Genomic DNA, 14,234 nt, shown 5'->3' with positions numbered 1-14,234 from the left:
GCTGTGTCGCTCGTGAGAGAGTGTGGTCTAGAGGGGAGCATGGGGCGGGAGATGGGCCCATGAGTGTAATCCTGAGAATGGGGGGTAAGGGCAATACCGGGCTGGATGGGCCCAGGGGTCTGATCTGGGGCAGCAGGGACCGGGGGGTACCGGGCTGGATGGGCCCAGGGGTCTGATCTGGGGCAGCAGGGACCGGGGGGTACCGGGCTGGATGGGCCCAGGGGTCTGATCTGGGGCAGCAGGGACTGGGGGGGTACCGGGCTGGATGGGCCCAGGGGTCTGATCTGGGGCAGCAGGGACTGGGGGGGTACCGGGCTGGATGGGCCCAGGGGTCTGATCTGGGGCAGCAGGGACTGGGGGGGTACCGGGCTGGATGGGCCCAGGGGTCTGATCTGGGGCAGCAGGGACTGGGGGGGTACCGGGCTGGATGGGCCCAGGGGTCTGATCTGGGGCAGCAGGGACTGGGGGGGTACCGGGCTGGATGGGCCCAGGGGTCTGATCTGGGGCAGCAGGGACTGGGGGGGTACCGGGCTGGATGGGCCCAGGGGTCTGATCTGGGGCAGCAGGGAGAAGGGGACACCCGGTTGGATGGGCCTGGGGTCTGATCTGGAGGGGGCATGTATACTGGGCTGAATGGGCCCAGGAAGCCCAATTCCATGTATTTGATGGAATACATAGCGCCCTCTGTTGACTCAATCTGTGTATTGCACCATCAACAGATGAGTTTGTTTCAGGACAGATATTGAGCAGCAGCACACACACCTCATTCTGTACCACTGCTCACCCCACATGCTCTGCAGCCGAACACACGCACACTCTCCTGCGCTGCGCACACGCCCCTGCATGCACGCACACTGCTCTGGAGTAAGCAGGAGCTCCCCTCACAGCCAGTGTTTCTGCCCCGCTCTCTGCAGCACCCCCTTCAGGGAGAGGCCAGACTTGCAGCCAGTTGTTTACCCTGCCCCGGGGCAGCTGTCTCCCATTACCAATGGTGTGTGTCATGTAGGCTGCAGGCAGCTCATCGGTCGCTTTCATTCTTGTTAATATTTATGTGTTAACAGCTGTGGGTGGAAGAAGGCGCTCGGTACTTACTAAAATCTGGGGTGCGGGGCGGGAGATGATTCTCTACCAACATCTGTGTGTGTCAAAAGGGACTGCTATGGGGATAGACTGCACGTGTTAGGGACGGGGGCATGGGCCTTTCCCCTCTAGGGGGCAGTGGTTCCGATTAGCCCCAAGGCAGGGCAGGCTGGTTCAGGGGTCATGGGGTTGTCTGTGCCAGAGGCTGCGCATTGCTAGGTGTGTTTACAGTAGCAGCAACAGGCCCTGACTGAAGGAGGAGCCCCATTGTGCTGGGCTCTGCACAGATTCACAGTGAGAGACCGTCCGGGCCGCAGAATGCCTGGGTTCTATCCCCAGCTCTGGGAGGGGGGCAGGGTCTAGTGGTTACGGGGGCACAGGACACCTGTTCCCTGTTCTGCTGACTGCAGCTGTCTAGTAGGGGAAGGAGTGGGGACCTGGGTGTCAGTGTTGGCACTGTAACAAGGGCACCCTTGTCTCTGCGATTGCCCCATGGCATGCGCTGGGCCCGGGCACGGCAGCTAATGCTGTGTGGCAGTGGGGAGCAGCCATGCTGGCTGAGGGAGTGCCCAGCATGTCAGGAACGACTGCTCGGCCCCTGCGGGAGCTCCAGCACACTCTCCTCCCGTCAGCCTCCTCGTCACAACCCCGCCAGGCTAACATGGGCCGACAGCTAACCTGGTGGCACGGAGTTGCCTGTCTCATCTCACACGGCTCCTGGAGAGCTCCTTGCAACCAGGCACATGGCACTGCTGATGGAAGGAGGGAGCCAGGACACCTGGGCTCTAGCCCCAGCTCTGGGAGGGGAGTGGGGTCTAGTGGGTTGGGGGAGGCTGTGAGTCAGGACACTTGGCTTCTAGCCCCAGCTCTGGGAGGGGTCAGGTGTTTAGAGCAGGCCCTGGGGTTGGATCAGGACCAGCGCCCCCTGGAGATGAAAGGCCCATTGAGGAGCTGCTCCCCCATGCTTCATGCGTGACCTTGGCACTGTCTCCCCCAGGGGCTGTGCCCTTGCTCCCCCGACCTGGACATCTGCCACGTGGCTGGGAACATGAGCTGGGCAGGTGCAGCTGGATTGACCCTCAGGGCAGCATCAAGCCAGGCTGCGGGGAGGGGCACCACCCAACTGTCTGGCATCCAGCCCCCCAGGCTGGCGAGGGAGCATGTTAGTGTCTCATCTTCGGTCCCCTCCAACTCACAACGGGTTAGCCCTGGCCCCATCTCCTGTACCGCAGTTCCACTGCCACTGTGCGCCAAGCAGGAGCCCCGCCCTGCTCCTCTCCCAGCCCACCCGGCTGCTCACATTAGCTGCACTGGCCTGCAGGAGGGTGGATGGACAGAGATGGGCCCTTCCCTTCCAGGGGGCGCTGGCTTCACTCTGGCTCCGAGGTGTCTGCCTGGCTGGCTCAGGGTGGTGGGGAATGAACATGGGACTATTCCCCACTAGGGGGCATCTGCTCCCATCCCTGGGCCGGGAGCTTGGCTGGCTCATGGGAGTCATGCCCTCCAGGCCCCGGGTGCCCCAGCCTAGTTGTTCACCCTGCTCCCTGCTGCACTCTAGTGGGCGGGTGCGGGGCGCACCCTGTTACCAGCCTGACCCAATCCTGCTTAGCCACGAGATGAGTTGGCGTCTCAGCCCAGCTGGCTCCTGAGCTCAGAGGTGGCGCGGGGCACAGCAGTCTGAGCGGGCGCTGCACATGCCAGTAGTCTGCAGGCCCCGGGCGCCATGTAGGGGGATGTGAAGGCAGGTCAGTGATCGGGCTGATGGGGATGTCATTTGCACAGCTGCCCCCCTCATGCCGCCCTTACGCCTGAGCGGGCTTCCAGGATCTGCAGAGGATGGGGGGGCTGCATGGGGGCACCCACACCTACCCTCCTAGATACACCAGCCCAAACACACCCCTCCACACACAGTTGTGCTTTACATGTGTCAGCCTGTGACCCCAGCTGTGCGAGCAGCCCTGAGCACAAGGATGTGTGCATGCAGTGGGGCAAGGCGTCTGGATGTCTCCTTGCACACCTTTGCACCAGGGTTGTGTGTGCCCTTGGCACACCTGGACACAAGGCATATACAGGCCTGTGCGCTAGCAAGCATGCCCACTAGTGCGCTTCCACACTCAGATGCGTGCCCAGGCACCTGTGCACCCGGGCTGCTGGGCCCCGTCCTTCCCAGTGTCCCGCAATTGAGCCGGAATCCTTAATGAAGAGAAAAGTATCTGCAAAAAGCCTGGAGTCACTTTTTAATTAATGAGAAAATCTCCCGATGAACCAGTTTCACGTTTTCAACTGCAGCAGGGGAATCTGAGGGCTTTGATTGGAGAGTCCTGCTGTGTCGCTCGCTCTGGGAATGGGGGAGAGGCAGGGGCCTGCGGGAATGATGGATGGATAGAAGGAGTGGATAGAGGGCTGGAGGGGAATGGACAGAATGGGGTGAGAGTATGGGGGAGGGATGGGTGGATCGATGGTGGAGGAGTTCGGGAGGGAGGGAGGGATGGTGGGGGGGGGATTGATGGAGGAGGGGTGAGGGATGTGGAAGAAGATGGGTGAAATGAGCACTAGGTCCTCCTAGTAATGCTGCAGAAAGGCCAACAGGCCCTGATCCTGAACCCATCTCCACAGCCCCCTCCCTACCCCAGTACTGAGGGCTGGGTTCATGGATCTCTTCCACCCTACCACCCCAATGGCATTGCACAGCCTCACCACCTTGGCACAAGGGTACTGGCTTCTCTCCAGCCCCCATAGCCTGATGCTGGGTTGGGTCGGGAGGCAGGCGCACGTTGCCTCACCCAGACAGTAGGGGTCACTGGAGACCAGCTGTGGGGCTGGTCTAGGGCCTGGAGGGTCATGGTAGCTGGTATGCACATGTGCGTAATACAGTAGGTTTGGTGTGCACTTCTGGATGTGGGGCTGCATGTGCATAATACACAAGGGGGGTGTAGTTTGCTGTGTGTATAACAATCCGATAGATTGTATAAAAATGTGTGTGTACAGGTCTGTGCATGTGCGTACTATGTGTGTAGCTGTGCAGGGAGCAGAGGGAGACTCGACCTCTGAGGCCCATTCAGCTGCTGACGGAGGCTGTCGACCAAGTAGATGTTTGTCTTCGAATTCTGTGTGGTGGGGGCTTGAGTCCTGCTAGGAGCTGGTCTGAGACCTGGCAAACTCATCTCACAAAGGGGCCCCAATCAACAATGAAACTCATTCCCATACTATCTCCTGGAGCTCATACTGAGTCAGCGTCTCCTGGAAGGGAAAGGTCCCTGGTCCCAGTTCTTCCACCCTGGGGCTGGATCAGAGCTGGTGTCCCCTAGAGGGGAACAAACCCATTGCCTTCTCCCCCTGCCAGTGGCTGCATCTCTGTGGGTCCCTGCAGCTGGGTGAGGTCAGGAGCTGGCTCCTGGCGCTCCATGATCCTGGTGATTAGAGCTGTCGCTGCATTATGCCGAGCGTGCCGGTGCAGCCGGAGCCCTGATTGCGCCCACTCGTCAGCCTTCCATGCTTAATTATACCCCTTAGGCTTCCGTTTGGTGGCAGCCCTCCGCCTCCGCTGCCGGAGTGATGCCAGCAACGCCTCTCCCACCAGGGCGGAGCCCAGCCCCTCGCCGTTAGGGCCATGCTCCTCAGTCTCTGCACATGGAGCCTCGTTGACCGAAATTTGGGCCCTGTTGTGGCATCTGCTTTATTAGTAGCATGAGAGACCCATTGTGGTACATGCTTTATTAGTAGCTTTACGGTTGTGCCTAGACGCCACATTATGGTGTGAACTTTATTCACAGCACTACAGTAGCACCTAGGCCAGGGGTCGGCGACCTTTCGGAAGTGGTGTGCCGAGTCTTCATTTATTCACTCTAATTGAAGGTTTCACGTGCCAGGAATACATTTTAACATTTTTAGAAGGTCTCTTTCTATAGGTCTTTAATATATAACTAAACTGTTGTTGTATGTAAAGTAAATAAGGTTTTAAAAATGTTTAAGAAGCTTCATTTAAAATTAAATTGAAATGCCGACCCCCCAGACCGGTGGCCAGGACCCGGGCAGTGTGAGTGCCACTGGAAATCAGCACGCGTGCCATAGGTTGCCTACTGACCTAGAGGCTCCATTATGGCATGTGCTTTGTTAGTTGCATTTCGGTAGCATTTAACAGGGCGGCTCCCCCATCTCAGCTGGGGCCTGCCCGCTAGAGTGTGTGTGGTAGCAACAGGAGACCCAGGGTCCCCAGCTGCTAATGGGCACACCATACTGGGACCCCAGTATTAGCAGCATTTTGGTAGCACCAAGATTTCCTATCTGAGACTGGGGTCCCATAATGTGTCCATGGCTGTGCGTGCGGGGGAGGGGGAGAGTCAGGTGGGGGGGAATGTGCAGAGCTGTGTGGGGCGGGGGCGTGAGCATGCAGGGCTGGGGTGGGGAGAGTGGTGGGAGGCTTGAGCATGCAGGGCTGGGACACATGAGGTGGGAGTTGAGTGCACAGGGCTGTGTGTGGAGGGCACTGGTGGGAGTCCGAGGGGAGCAGATCCTGTAGAGCTGTGCAGGGGGTGGGGGGATAGAAGCTGGGGGGGAGTGTCTGTAGGGCTGGGGGGAGGGAGGTGAGAGTAGCCAGAAGGTGCCTGTAGGGCTGTGCGAAGGGGGGTCAAGAGGAGCAAGGGGGCACCTGTAGTGCTGTGGGGGGAGGGGTGATAGGAGCTAGGGGGGCGCCTGTAGGGCTGTGCGTGGGCGGGGGGGATGATAGGAGCCGGGGGGGGCCTGTAGGGTTGTGCGTGGGCAGGAGGGGGTGATAGAAGCCAGGGGGGCGCCTGTAGGGCTGTGCGTGGGCGGGGGGGTGATAGGAGCCAGGGGGGCGCCTGTAGGGCTGTGCAAGGAGGGGAAGCACAGCTGTGCATGGTGGTGAGCTGTGCTGTGTTGTACTGTTCCCCCCGTTCCTCCAGGCACCCCCTAGAATGCTGTATCTCTCACAGCTCCAGTTACCGCATCAGCTCTGGGCTGGGAGACCCTGGGCAGGGGAACACAGGTGGGGGGAGGACAGGCACTATGTGGTGCAGAGATCAACAGCTCCCGCTCCTCCTCCCCCTCCTCCTGCATCAACTTCCACGCTCCCCCTTTCCCCCCCATAATGGCCTTGCAGTGAAGTGCTGGGGCGGGATCGATGTGCGGGGGAGGGGGTCACTTTGCTGTCAATTTCACTCTAGCACAGAGGTAGGCAGACTATGGCCGGTGGGCCACATCCAGCTCGCGGGACCATCCTGCCCGGCCCCTGAGCTCCTGGCTGGGGAGGCTAGCCCCCGGCCCCTCCCCCACTGTTCCCCCTCCCCCGCAGCCTCAACACGCCACCAGCAGGTAGCGTGGCTTGCTCCGGCCAGGCGGTGGGGCTGCAAACTCCTGCCGCTCTGAGCGGCATGGTAAGGGGGCGGGCTACGAGCAGGGGTTAGATAAGGGGCAGGGGGTTCCGGGGGGCAGTCAGGGGATGGGGAACAGGGTGGGTTGGATAGGCGTGGGAGCCCGGGGGGCCTGTCAGGGGTCGGGGATGTGGATAGGGGTTGGGGCAGTCAGGGGACAGGGAGAAGGTGCGTTTGGATACGGGGTGGGGTTGGGGCAGGGGGCCCTGGGAGGGGGCGGTCAGGGGACAAGGAGCAGGGGGGGTCAGGGGTTCTGAGGGTGACAGTTAGGGGGCGGGAAGTGGGAGGGGGCGGATAGGGGGCGGGGGTCAGGCCATTTGGGGAGGCACAGCCTTCCCTACCCGGCCCTCCATAGAGTTTCACAATGCCGATGTGGCCCTCGGGCCAAAAAGTTGGCCCACCCCTGCTCTAGCAAACAGGACTCAGGGCCTGGCTTGGGCCTGTTAATACATGAATATCTCCCAGCCCGCCCCCCTCCCCACAGCGCCAGGGGCCAGCTCTGGAGAACCCCAGGGCCACTAACTTTACCAGGTGGGGGTAGCTCATCCCCACGCTGGGCATGGAATATTAAAGGAATTGGCACGTGAAATTGCAAGCCCATTAGCAAGAATTTTTAATGAATCTGTAAACTCAGGGATTGGACTGTATGATTGGAGAATTGCTAACATAGTTCCTATTTTTAAGAAAGGGAAAAAAAGTGATCCGGGTAACTATAGGCCTGTTAGTTTGACATCTGTAGTAAGCAAGGTCTTGGAAAAAATTTTGAAGGAGAAGGTAGTTAAGGACATTGAAGTCAATGGTAAATGGGACAAAATACAACATGGTTTTACAAAAGGTAGATCGTGCCAAACCAACCTGATCTCCTTCTTTGAGAAAGTAACAGATTTTTTTTAGACAAAGGAAACGCAGTGGATCTATTTACCTAGATTTCAGTAAGGCGTTTGATACCATGCCACATGGGGAATTATTAGTTAAATTGGAAAAGATGGGGATCAATATGAAAATTGAAAAGTGGATAAGGAATTGGTTAAAGGGGAGGCTACAACGCTTCCCACTGAAAGGTGAACTGTCAGGCTGGAGGGAGGTTACCAGTGGAGTTCCTCAAGGATCGGTTTTGGGACCAATCTTATTTAATCTTTTTATTACTGACCTCGGTACAAAAAGTGGGAGTGTGCTAATAAAGTTTGCGGATGATACAAAGCTGGGAGGTATTGCCAATTTAGAGAGAGACCGGGATATCATACAGGAGGATCTGGATGACGTTGTAAACTGGAGTAATAGTAATAGGATGAAATTTAATAGTGAGAAGTGTAAGGTTATGCATTTTGGGATTAATAACAAGAATTTTAGTTATAAGCTGGGGACGCATCAATTAGAAGTAACGGAGGAGGAGAAGGACCTTGGAGTATTGGTTGATCATAGGATGACTATGAGCCACCAATATGATGTGGCCGTGAAAAAAGCTAATGCGGTCTTGGGATGCATCAGGAGAGGTATTTCCAGTAGGGATAAGGAGGTTTTAGTACCGTTATACAAGGCACTGGTGAGACCTCACCTGGAATACTGTGTGCAGTTCTGGTCTCCCGTGTTTAAGAAGGATGAATTCAAACTGGAACAGGTACAGAGAAGGGCTACTAGGATGATCCAAGGAATGGAAAACTTGTCTTATGAAAGGAGACTCAAGAAGCTTGGCTTGTTTAGCCTAACTAAAAGAAGGTTGAGGGGAGATATGATTGCTCTCTCTAAATATATCAGAGGGATAAATACCGGAGAGGGAGAGGAATTATTTAAGCTCAGTACCAATGTGGACACAAGAACAAATGGATATAAACTGGTCATTGGGAAGTTTAGACTTGAAATTAGATGAAGATTTCTAACCATCAGAGGACTGAAGTTTTGGAATAGCCTTCCAAGGGAAGCAGTGGGGGCAAAATATCTATCTGGCTTTAAGATTAAACTCGATAAGTTTATGGAGGAGATGGTATGATGGGATAACATGGTTTTGGTAATTAAATATTCATGGTAAATAGGCCTAATGGCCTGTGATGGGATGTTAGATGGGGTGGGATCTGAGTTACCCAGGAAAGAATTTTCTGTAGTGTCTGGCTGGTGAATCTTGCCCATATGCTCAGGATTTAGCTGATCACCATATTTGGGGTCAGGAAGGAATTCTCCTCCAGGGCAGATTGGAAGAGGCCCTGGAGGTTTTTCGCCTTCCTCTGTAGCATGGGGCACGGGTCACTTGCTGGAGGATTCTCTGCTCCTTGAAGTCTTTAAACCACGATTTGAGGACTTCAATAGCTCAGACGTAGGTGAGAGGTTTTTCGCAGGAGTGGGTGGGTGAAATTCAGTGGCCTGCGTTGTGCGGGAGGTCAGACTAGATGAACATAATGGTCCCTTCTGACCTTAGTATCTATGAAACTCTCTGGCCAGAGAGATCCCAGGGGGCTGCAGGGAGCAAGGCTTGGGGCAAGGGGCCCCTCAGAGTCAGTGCTGACCCTGGTATTGTACCCACTTCATGCCCTGCATCTCAGCGCTGGGTGAGGGATCCCTATATAAGCAGCCCCTGTGTCTGACCCCAGAGGCGGCTGCATCTCAGCACTGGGTGACAGATCCTTGTACAAACAGCCGCTGTACCCCGCCCCAGAGGCGGCTGCATTTCAGCACCAAAGAACCCCCCGGCACTTGGGGTGGATGATAACTCCATCACTTTCCTAATGAAGCGCAACATTTAGCACAAGCTCTTGCATTCCCATAACTCTGTTAACCCCATCAGCTCCCTGCACCCATCACCCTGGCTCCCAGCAGGCCCCACACCCTCCTCCATTCTGCCCCTTTGTGCTGCAGAAGATGATGGACATTGTGACCCTGGGAAGCTTAGCAGTAAATTGCAGGAGTGGAAGGGTGTTGAGATTGTCGGTGGTGCAGGTGGGCACTTCATCACCTGCTGTGGAACTGGTTTTCAAGGCCTGTCTGCCTCATTCCTATCCCTGCCCCACCCCCAGGGGTGGGATGTTACTGGCTGGTCCTCTGCCCCCCGGCTCAGGACCCCTTGCATGCAGCTGTGACCAAAGGGGTATACATTGAATAAAATGGCTCTGGTTAGAAGCAGTGGGGTCTAGTGGATAAGCTGCAAAGCTGGGGCTCAGGATACCTGGGTTCTATTCCTAGCGGTGGAACTGGGGAGCTCTCATCGTGGTTGGAGGAGGGACTTGGGAGTCAGGACTCCTGGGTTCTTGGGAAGCCACCAGGATGGCGGGGGAAGAAAGCCACGAACCAGTGTGGAAAGACACGAATACTGTGACAAAAGGGATCTGGATTGAAGTATCAAAACTGCTCACTCCTGGAACAAAGGCAGAGAGTGAAGATTTCAAACCCCAGCTCTGCTTTCCCCCTACCTGTTCCCTGCAACAATAGAGAGACTGTCAGCTGGTTGTAAGTTATTAATTTCTAATGCTACAATTACTTCATTATATGGCAGGGCGATGAATAGCTGGGGGTTTTGCACAGGCAAATAATTATTTGAGTCAAAATTAATTTACTAAGTGGAGCAATTCTTCACGGGAAATGTCAGGGGGTTTTGTCTCTTCTTTTTTTTTTTTTTTTTTTTTACTCCCAATCCTACATAATAAAGTCATTGTGGGAAACACTGCTACCATGTGTCATAAGTCCCGTATGGGATTTTAAACAGAGGCCTTCAAGGAAGAGGTGAGGGGTTTCGTTCCCCCGCCTCAGAGCCACAGCAGGAGAAAATGGGGTGTGCAGGGATGGAGCCAGAGAGGGAATACATAGTGGGGTGGAAATGGAGGTGGGGGTAGCCGGGGATAGGACCCTGCAGTCCTGACTCCAATTAGCCCCCCCTGCTGTAACCACTTAGTCCCCCACGCCCCTCTTAGAGCTGGGGATAGAACCCAGGTGTCCTGTCTCCCTTTTGTGCACTCAGGCCATTAGTGCCCATGTGCCAGGCTCTGGGTGGGCCAGTGCTCCCTATGCCACTATTTCCCCTCCCCCCAACTAGTAGTCCAGCCCAGCTGATGACTTGGGCTCCAGGCCCCATGGGTGACACTGATTCAGGAGACCCCTTAGTGTATGGAATGAGACTGGGCACAGCAGTGTTTTTTGGTGGGGCATGTTGATACAGGCATGGGAGAAGGGGGCTAGGTGGCAGGGATGGGAAAGAGGGGGAAGGTAGTGCTGTGGGGGAGGGACAGGAGGGGTATATTACATATTCAAGCTGGAAGGAGCCTCGGGATCGGGAAGTAAGGTCCCCCCAACCCCATCCAGTTCATGGGGCAAAATCCCAATCTCTGCCTCTGAATACATCAACTGGGACTCCAAGAAGGGCAATGGGCTGTGGGGTCTAGGGGGTTAAATTGGAGGGGCAGGGATCTGGACTCCTGGGTTCTGTCCCCAGCTTTCCTGCTGTCACCTGGTGGGGAGGGACTGGTCCCTTCCTTCTCCATGCCTTGGTTTCCCCCTGCATGAAATGGGGACTGCCCTTCCCCTTCAGGCTGAATTCCCACCTGCAAAGTGCTGGGAGATCCGTGGGAGGCGGGTGTTGTGTTATAGTGGGTGTCAGGAGGGGCAAGTGGCCGGAGGGGGCAGATGCCGTGAGGGGGAGGATGTTACAATGGAGGGATGTAGGGGTCATTGCAGGGAGCACCCCAGATCTCTGGATCTTTGGAGGAATCCATGGCAGGCTCCCCACATTACCGGCTCCCTGAGTGTGTCTTCCTACCCCGGCAGAGCCGAACTGGCCCAATCCTGCTGTGCCCCCTAATCCTTTTAGCACTATGGACAAAATGTGATGCCCCTGTAATTTTCTCAGCCCCTCTGTCCCTGGGGGCAGATTCCCCCCATCCGCAACAGAGGAATGAGGAAGGCAGCCGAGCAGTGAACAAAAGGCACCGCCAAGCTGCGTGGGCCCCATGGCAGGTCAGTGGGGCGCTCTGGGATTTGGCTAGCGGCCCCTGCCCCTTAATCCAAACTGCCGGTACCGTCACTCGGTGTAATGAGAGCTGGGGAGGGGGCGGTGCCAGGCTGAATGTGTCCATCACAACAGGGACCCGATCACGGTTGGGGCTGTGCAATGCCTGACTTAAAGGGGACCCAGATCACAGTTGGCACTCCTGTAATACAGCCCCCTTATTGCTAATCCAGTCCCTTAGTCCTGTCCCCTGATCTGGGCCCAGAATCAAGCTCTGGTTCAAAGCCCAGGTCCCACCACATGGAACAGACCAGTTAAACCAGGCTCATCTCCCAGGGGCCTCCTGTGTCCCAGGCTCTCATCTTTGGGCCTGAACGCTTTGGGGAGGAGTGACAGCCTGATATCCCCCCACGCCCACACGACCGGATGAAAAGGCTCAGCGTGATGGGCCTGAATTATGCAGTGATTGCTGCTTCCTTTGGGTCCGGCTACAGCGGGGGTGGGAATCCAGACACCTGCATCCCAGCTGGAGGGTGGGGGGATCAGGCCATGGGGACCTGATCTCTGATGGGATTGGGTGGAGGTTGAGCATGTGGAAGAGACAGGAGGTTGCGAGGGGGAAGAGAGGTGGGATGTAGATGAATGTGGAGTCGCTGCTCTAACCCCGTAGAGCCCATTCCCTCCCCGCCCAGGAGCTACAGATAGGATCTGGGACTCCTGGCTCCCAGGCCCCCTGCTCTAACCAGTTGATCCCATTTCCCTGTCAGAGCTGGGGATAGAATGCAGAAGTCCAGACCCCACCCCCATCTAACCCACTAGAGCCCCCAGGATCCAGCAACAGAACCCAGGAGTCCTGGCTCCCAGCCCCTCTGTTCTAACCCACTAGACCATGCACCCAGAACCAGCTGTAGAACGCAGGTCACCGACTCAGCTGCATCGCTGCTGCCTAACGCATGTCTACCTGCACCCCCGCTATATGGCACCCCAGAGGCAGCTACATCTGAGCCCTGGTGAGAGATCACTGTACAAATGGCCCCCATCACGCCCCAGAGGCGGCCGCATCTGAGCGATCTCTGTGTCTGGTTTGCATATTGCTTGTGGAGTGCTTTGGAAGCAGAGGGGGTGGAAGGTGCTAGAGAAATCCACATCTTTTGGTCTGATGAAGATATATAGAGGCAGCCAGGCCCTGTGTTTCTCTCTGCATCTCTTGCTGTGCCTGCGCTGTGTGCATGTGAAAGCCCAGCGCCGCTGATTGCTGGCTCTTTTTCCATCTAGGTCACCCGACATGCAGGGAGTGTAAAGGGACGCTCGCAAGACAAACCCCCTGGGTTTCAGGGGGAGAAATCGCTCCTTTCTTCCCCTTCCCCTCAGGCTGCCCCAGCCAAAAGACCCCTTTAAATAGTGAATTTGGCTCCCGGCTGGGCCCTGCTTGTTCCGTTTGGCTGGGAGGGTTTGAGTGGGTTTGGCTTACGGCTCCGAGCATTGGGGATTGTTAAGGCAGGGCAGGCTGTTCTGAGTGCCTGGCCTGAGCTGTCTAACCCAGCCAGGGGTTCCCCCCAGGGATCCCTGCATCCATCCTGAGGTAGATTGAGATAGAGCAGACCTCTTAGACAGATGTGCGTCTTAGTTTGCCTATCCAGTTGGTATCCACCCTGTTCTGGGGTGGGGTCTGCACGTGCCCGGTGCCTCCCTGCTCCCAGGTCAGTGCTGGATGGGGGGGGAACTCAGTGTGGGATCAGTGGATTGTTACTAAATTCCCCACCCCCTAATAGGGCTGTAAGTTGTTGCTGGGGTTCCAGTATCGATGCTCACTGGTCCGGAGTCAGCTACTGAAAGAACTTCTCAGCCTGGGGAGAACACTGGACTTCTGGGTTCCCTCCCCAGGCTTGGGGTAAGAGCAGGGGAAGGGGGAAGAGAGGTGGGATGTAGAGGCAGAACTCCTGGGTTCTAGCCCTTGCTTTGGTCCCCCTGGCGTGGCTGACACTGGTGGGGGAGCTCTGTCTCCACTCAGTGCCTGTTTCCCTGGAACGTTGCTTCTTCTCACAGCGGAGACCATGACAGATTTCATGGCCTGAAGGCCTGTTAGGAGCATCCTGCGGACCCTGGGTTGGAGTCTCTCCCCCCGGATCCAGCCCAAGCCCAGGGCTCGAAATCAGGCCTGTCCTCCAAGGAAAGACAAGGGTGAATTGTGTGCGTGGGGCTCAGCTCGCAGTGCATGGGGGCGGCTGTCACCCCACGGCAGCTGTGTCATCGCTCACCCCCACCCCACACCCCCTCCGTGCCACGCCTGCCGCACAAAGAAGAGGCAGAGAGGAGCTTGATGAGGCCTCTGTGAGCTGCATGTTAACCAGCTCCCTGCACTCGCCTCATGCAGGGCCCTTTGCATAGAGCCTGGAGCACAGCCGTGTGCGCTGTATCGGGGGCGGGGGATCTGTATGTGTATGTGTACCGGGGGGGCGGGGGTGAGAGAGAGAACCTGGGGAGGGGGTCATGCATGTGTGTGTGCACACTTGGGGAGGGGAGTGTGGGTGTGCATACTCGGGGAGGGGTGTGTGTACTTGGGGAGGGATGTGTGCGTGCGTGTGCATTAGCTCTCCCTGCTGAATTGCTGCTGCCATCCTGAACCTTAGCAACTCTTTTCAAGACAAACGTTAACAATTTCTGGTTGAAGAGGATGGGGGTTTGGCTTATCCCTCTCCCCCAGTTGCTTGCTCCCCCGGGCTAAGTGAGGCCAGGCCCAGCAGTGCTGGGGTGTGAGATGGCCAAGGCAAGGACCACGATCCACAGCACTGCCGGAAGCAGGGCAGGGACGCTCTCACCTCACAGTCAGTGCTGGG

At 56.7% G+C, this 14,234-nt stretch overlaps 1 protein-coding gene across 32 annotated transcripts in view; it reads left to right on the top strand.

Moving 5' to 3' along the window:
* Positions 1–14,234, top strand: part of NRXN2 (neurexin 2) — a 274,349-nt gene that overhangs the window by 203,324 nt on the left and 56,791 nt on the right. The gene's annotated exons all lie outside the window — the stretch shown is intronic.

The sequence above is a fragment of the Chelonia mydas genome, chromosome 7, assembly GCF_015237465.2.
Source record: "Chelonia mydas isolate rCheMyd1 chromosome 7, rCheMyd1.pri.v2, whole genome shotgun sequence".
In the NCBI taxonomy this organism is placed as follows: Eukaryota; Metazoa; Chordata; order Testudines; family Cheloniidae; genus Chelonia; species Chelonia mydas.
Note: the sequence above shows the minus strand (reverse complement) of the source record. Positions and strands in the feature narration are given on the sequence as shown.